The sequence below is a fragment of the Phacochoerus africanus genome, chromosome 2, assembly GCF_016906955.1.
Source record: "Phacochoerus africanus isolate WHEZ1 chromosome 2, ROS_Pafr_v1, whole genome shotgun sequence".
NCBI lineage: Eukaryota > Metazoa > Chordata > Mammalia > Artiodactyla > Suidae > Phacochoerus > Phacochoerus africanus.
The window spans coordinates 164280970-164286969 of NC_062545.1; the positions used below are offsets into that span (position 1 = coordinate 164280970).

Below are 6000 nucleotides of genomic sequence, written 5' to 3' on the forward strand. Positions count from 1 at the left end.
CAAAAAGTTATTTTGCCATGACATAGTTAAAGATCACACCTCAAATACAGGCATATGTCCTCTTATTGCACTTTGCTTTATTGTGCTTCTCAAGATACTGTGCTTTTTCACAAAGGGAAGGTTTGCGGCAGCTGCGCATGGTCAGATGGTTAGCATTTTTTTTTAAACCACAAAGTATTTTTTAATCTTTATTAAAAAATTTTAAAAAGTACATTGTTTTTCTAGACATAGTGCTATTATTACACACTTAACAGACAGCAGTGTAAACTTTCACATGTACTAAGAAAAAAAAATTCGAGTGATTTGCTTTAATGGGAAAACCATATGGTGGGCGTCTAGAACCCGGACTGAGGTATGCCTTTATAATTAACCAAAGGTATGAATTTCTTAATGTTTACTGTGGCTGTTGTTATTATCTTGTTGCTATTGTATTGCACTGATTAGGAAGAGATGTTAGAGTAATGGCGGGGGGCAAACCCAAACCCAAATCCTTTCCAGACCCTTCCTGGTGGCCCTGTGGGGCCACCTTTGTGAGGTTCCACAGGAAGGCAACCTCTGCTCCAGCTGTGAAGAGCTAAGTGGAGTTCCACCAAGGATGTGGGAAAGGTTATTCAAAAGCAATGGGAGACAGGCGGTTCTCCAGAGCAAAGTCCAAGAAAGCATTTCCAGGGAAAAAGTAAAAGGGGAAGGGAGACTACAAATCCTAAAGTTCTAGTTCATCCTCGTCAAAAGTATTAGAGAAAACTCCACCCAAGTGTGGGCTGCAGCCTTCCCAGACCTTCCCTTTAAAAAGGAGTCAAGGTGGGTGGGGGTGGGGAACCTCCCTGTGAGAAAAGAGTGTCCATCTGAACCAAGAGGCTAAGAGTTCTAAAAACCCTGCATGCAATGTTCTTCAACATGGAAAAAGCAATCCTAAGTAGGCAAATGATAAAAACAAGCAAAGGTTCACCACCTAGTGACACTCTCTTTCCAGTGGCCCCTCCTCAGCCAAAGACCCACATTCTTCCTCCAGAGGGGAAGGGTGTCCTCTGAGACCACTGCAGGCAAGCCCCACCCGCAGGCGCTGGGCTCCGGGCTCCAGGTGTGGCTGCCCGCAAGGCAACAGTGACAGCAAACGCAGGCCCGGGCCCAAGTATGGGTGGCACGCTGCTCCCGCCTGGCTCATCTGCAAAAGAGAAGGCTGTGGCTTCTCCACACTCACATTTCCAAGCCCAGAAAACTCTGTTCGTTCCTCTGGCGGGAGACCTGGGCCTGCTACCTCCTTAAACCTCAGCGAGAGCCGTCTGAGACAAACCTCAGGCCAAGATGAGCTCCTGATTGTGGCCCTGGAGAACCAGCTCTCCAACCTGAAACAACCCCTTATAGCTGGAAAGACTGGCCTGCCTGCAAAACAAATACTATTTTCCAGGAGCCTTGGGGTGGGGGGGGAGACAAAGCTAAAAACCACAGAGAGTAAACCAGAACATTCTGGGACACACAACACCTTACAAGAAAGGGCTTTTTAAACATACTCTCAAGACATATTCACTGCAAGGGGTTAGCTGTCAAAGTTAAATAAAAAATCACTGACTTGCTGAAGGCAGGAATGAAGGACTAAATTATACAACAGCTTAGTGTATTAAGCTAATTAAGGTTTATCATATTAGCCATCTGAGTTTTGAGTCGGCACCAGAAAAGCAGGAACGGCATATCTCGCAACATGGATTGGGATCTGCTCTGCAAGCAGATTTCTGCCACATTCACAGAACCTCTGGCTGTCAAAAACACTGTCGAACTGAAAGCCAATTTTAGCACGGTGACTGAAAAGAATTTTGTTGCATCACATAAGCTATTTACTGGTGTATCAGTCCAAGATTACATTTATCTCCACTACACAAAGTATTCTGAGCTAACCATGCACTGTTGTTTCTCTTTTGCCAGTTTTATCACACAGTGGATGCTCTGAAGTCATATGAAAAAAAAATTAACGACAAAAAGCCTTGCATACTTGACACCCTTCGCTGCAGATATCCTGCCTACCAACTGCTAGCCCGCAACCAATCCTAAGACCCTCGGCATTTCTGAAGACTTTCCTGCTGAATGCAAAGAGGAACAAAATACCCTCTTCAAAGTACGGGGAGAAATTTATTTTCCATCATGTCTCCTACAGGCTCCTCTTGATTGCACTTTTCCCAAACCAGAAGACAGACCTAGCTCTAGCCGCTGTTGAGATCATCTTGGATTTGATTCTGGAGCTGCTGGTTTCCTGTTTGGGGAAGTTGCAGTTCTTTTCCCAAGGAACCCCAAGGCGAAATGTTTCATGTTCCCCTGTAAGTTCTCTCTGCCTTTGTTCTTCTCTTTTGCTACCACTCATTACTGCTGTTCCTCTCTTTTCCTCTAAAACCTCTTTTGGTTTTGGAGGATGCATAAAAATGCCAGCTCAAATCGAGCTGTAATCCTTTAAGGCACTGGACCTTTATTCTACCATCCACTGCTCTAAAGCTTTGAGTGAACAGGCATCTTTCGCACAGAGGAAGCCAGACTACCCGGGCTCCTCCTGGCATTGCGTTAAGTATTCCACATTAAAATGTATGCCACAAATAATTCAATGGCAAACTCACCATCAACAGCCCCCAAAATCAATAAAAGCCACTCTACCACTTGACTTGAAGTGAAAAACCTCTCAAGTTAACACAGCAAGGTAAAAGAAAGGTGATGAATGAACAAAAGGCAAATCTACCGTCAGGCACCTCAAATTCCAGAAAGGTGACTAGGCTGTCTGGAGTTGGCAAAGCCCCTTCCTTTTTCTGTAATCACCAGGAAAATGCTACATACGTACTGCTTTAGTCTTATGCAAAGCAGTGCATTCTCCACAAGGCCCTGACGCCTACCATTCTCTTAAACTTGCTTCTTTTCAGGCCTGCCTCTTCAAAATGACCAGCCACATGCGATTTAGTGAAGTCATTTGAATTCGCCTTGATAGCAATACCATCATAAAGTCACTCTAATCCCATTAAACTTGAATAACAGTAAGAGTATTTCTTTTCCACTTTCAACCCAGTATTATCTCCAGGGTACCAATCCACTGACAGTCTGTGAGTGGATCTTCAAATAAATACTTAAATTCATGCTCAAAATATCATATCTCACCTTGTGAACCTTGACCCTTTGGAAAGACTTTGGACCAATGTTCAGTTACTGTCACACGGTTGCATTCTCTGCAAATATGAAAGGGTTAAAAGCAGCCCCAGTCAACAGGCCTACAAGGAAAAAAAAGACAGCATGTATGCCTTACAGCATCACTGGAATGCATTTATGCTCATTTCCTAGAACAATATTGTTACCTTTTGGCCTTCATAATAGTCAGAAGTATCCCCAACACCCTTTAGTAGCTTCTAAAAGGAAAAGCACAAAACAGAACATACCCTGCAAGAGAAAAAAAAAGCATGCAAAGTAGCATTCTCCAGCAACAAACAAACTACCATTACAAATCCATCACTTCATTTTGGTTTGGTTTTGTTAAAAACGCAGAGAAAGAGAGAGACTGCAGAAACCAAGTGTCCCCACCCTACCAAGGCACATTTTTTTCTTTAATAAGGGTCATAAATCTCAGCTCCTTGTCCATCCCTTAAGCAAAAGAAAAAGGCAGGAAAAGCCCAAGTAATCTCAGACCTTGCAAACCTGCACATTTTCCCCCATCTTCTCTACACAGGATCTTTTAGGGCTCCATCAGTCACGTACCAGTGCTGTGTGGTGTCTAAGTGTGCATTCACATACTGTGTTGGGATGGTCCCTTCCTGCAAGCTCCTCTGCTTTTGGCTGCCATGAAGGGAGGAAGCTGCTATCCCACTGTAGTAGCTCAGTGACTGCATTGTGTTCAGGAGCTGATCTGCCTCAAACCAGTTTCAGCCGGTTCTGGTCACCCTACATAAAAAAGCTATGGCAACCCTCGCTGAGTTGCCAACAAGTCCCTGAAAATCATCAGCACAGGGGGGATCTCGCTGGGGGTGGCTTCTCCCTTTTAGGTCTGGGTGAGGAGGGGAAGGTCACCGTGTGTCCCCCACCACCGCCACACAAGCACACAGCCCTGGGAAGGCTCACCTCACCAGCACCCCAGAGGCCCATCCCCCCTCCCCTCCACCCCAAAAGCCCACCGCAGACACTGTTGCCCCCTCCTTTTCCTTCCCCCACTTACCTCCCACAACCTGGCTCAGATCTTTGTGTACGTGTGTGTCAGTGTGTGTTCCCTGGGTTGGTGGCTGACAAAGAGCCCCAAGAAAGCAATCTACGTGTGTCTCCTCACCCTGGATGCGTCGGCGGCAGGAGCCGGCCTCGGCCTCCTAGCAGAGTGGTGCTGGCTTGTTGACCAGGCTCCTCTCTGCCTGTCACCCCCACCCCACCCAGCCCCCTCCTCCCGTCCCTCTCCTCTCTCTCCCAGCCCTGTCACCACCACCACCACCAGCAACAGCCCCCCCAGTCTCCTCCTCCGACCTTCTCTTCTTTCAAGCACCTGGGGGGAGTAGTCCAAATCCCTTCACCTCGGGCAAGAAAACTAGGGCTGTCTGGGGTGGGGGTGGGGGGGGCAGGTTCAGGGCCAGTGGGACAGAGGGGCACAGAGGCCTTTTAAAAAATCCGCTGTGCACCGCCAGCGCTGGAGGGGAGGAGGCGAGCCGCGGCGCTCACGTGGCCCCCCTCTCGGAACCTGCGGGGCCTAGCAAAACCAGCTGGTCCTCGGCCCCCCCCAAGGAGGCCGGCGGGGCGCGAAGGCCGGCTGTCCCCAAGGCCAGGGTGGGACAGACCACGGCGCTCAGGCCCAGGGGCCTGAGCCTCACGCACCGGCCCCGACCGCAGGGCCGGGCACGAGGGGCCGGGGCGTCCGTCTCTCCCCGGAGCCCACCCGCGCCCCTTACCCTGCGCCCCTCGCTCGGCCCGGCCGCCCCTCGCCGCCCCCCGCGCCCCGGGCGCACACCCACCCCCTGCCCGGGGTTGGCCTTCGCAGCGGTCAAGCCCGGGCGTCTGGGCCGCAGCTCGGATGACCTTTGTTCAGCGCGGCGCCGCCGGCGGCTGCTGCTGCTGTAGCTGCTGCTGCTGTCGTCGTAGCGGCGGCGGCGGCAGCGGCGGCTTCCATGTTACGGGCGTGTCATCTGCATTCCCGCGGCCGGGGTCGGGGTGTGCGTGAGCGGTGGAGCGGCCTCGCCGCCGGTGCCGCCGCCGGTGCCGCGGGTGCCGCCGCCGCCGCCGCCGCCGCTGCCCCGGCCGCCCAGCCGCCGCTGCCGCCGCCGCCGCCGCCGCGGCCTCGCCGTGCGCCCGGCCCGGGCCCCGCGCCTCCCCGGGCGCCGCGCTCTAGGCCGCGCGGCGGCGGCGGCGGCGGCGGCGGCGGCCCGCCACGCCGGGGCCTACGATGGGGGTGCGGGCCCGGGCGGCGGCGGCGGCTCGGCCCGAGCGGCGAGCGAACAAAAGGGAGCGCGGGAGAGGGGGAGGGGGCGGCCGGTGGGGGAAGGGAGGATCGGGGAGAAGGAGGCGAGAGCGCGAAGCCCCGCAGCCCGCGGGCGCGGACGCCCGGCCGGTGCCGACTCGGCGGAGGGGAGCCGAGCCCCGCGGACCTGCCAAGTCTCGCCCATCTGGGGCCGCTGCGTCGCGGCTTCGCCCGGGAGAGCGGGCTGGTGGTGGTGAGGGGCTGCAGGGAGGGCTGCTGTTCTTTCCAACGACATTACAGGCTGTCACCCAGTCCTTTCCATGGCCCCAAGCCGCAACTTACTCGAGTGGAAGGAAGCAAGGCCTCGCCAAAGATGGTTGCAAAAGACCGTGAGCCTCTACCCAGGATCTTGAAGTCAAGGTGGTGTTTTGTTATCCTCGTTATGGTGGCAAATAAGTCAGAAGAGAGCACGCTATCTTCAGATGCATTAAATCTGAAATTCTCCCTGGAGGTGGAAGAAGGGGCTCTCTTCTGGGTAGTTAGTGGTTTGGAGCCCTTTTCGCCTTAAACTGAGCCACAAAAGAATGGAAGACACCCCCTGGGGT

General features: G+C 52.8%; 1 protein-coding gene across 4 annotated transcripts in view; it reads right to left on the bottom strand.

Annotated features, from left to right (window-relative positions):
• ZNF532 (zinc finger protein 532) overlaps positions 1–5182 on the bottom strand; it is a 106935-nt gene extending 101753 nt beyond the window's left edge. For 2 of the 4 annotated variants that reach the window (XM_047767039.1, XM_047767037.1), the window contains exons 1-3: positions 4953–5176; positions 3324–3405; positions 3130–3239 (exon numbers count right to left, since the gene is read on the bottom strand). The gene's annotated coding sequence lies outside the window, so the exon portion shown is untranslated. Of the gene's footprint in view, positions 1–3129; positions 3240–3323; positions 3406–4952 lie in introns of all 4 variants that reach the window. The other 2 variants (XM_047767038.1, XM_047767040.1) reach the window with 2 other exon arrangements.
• Between the last annotated feature and the right edge of the window lie 818 nt (positions 5183–6000).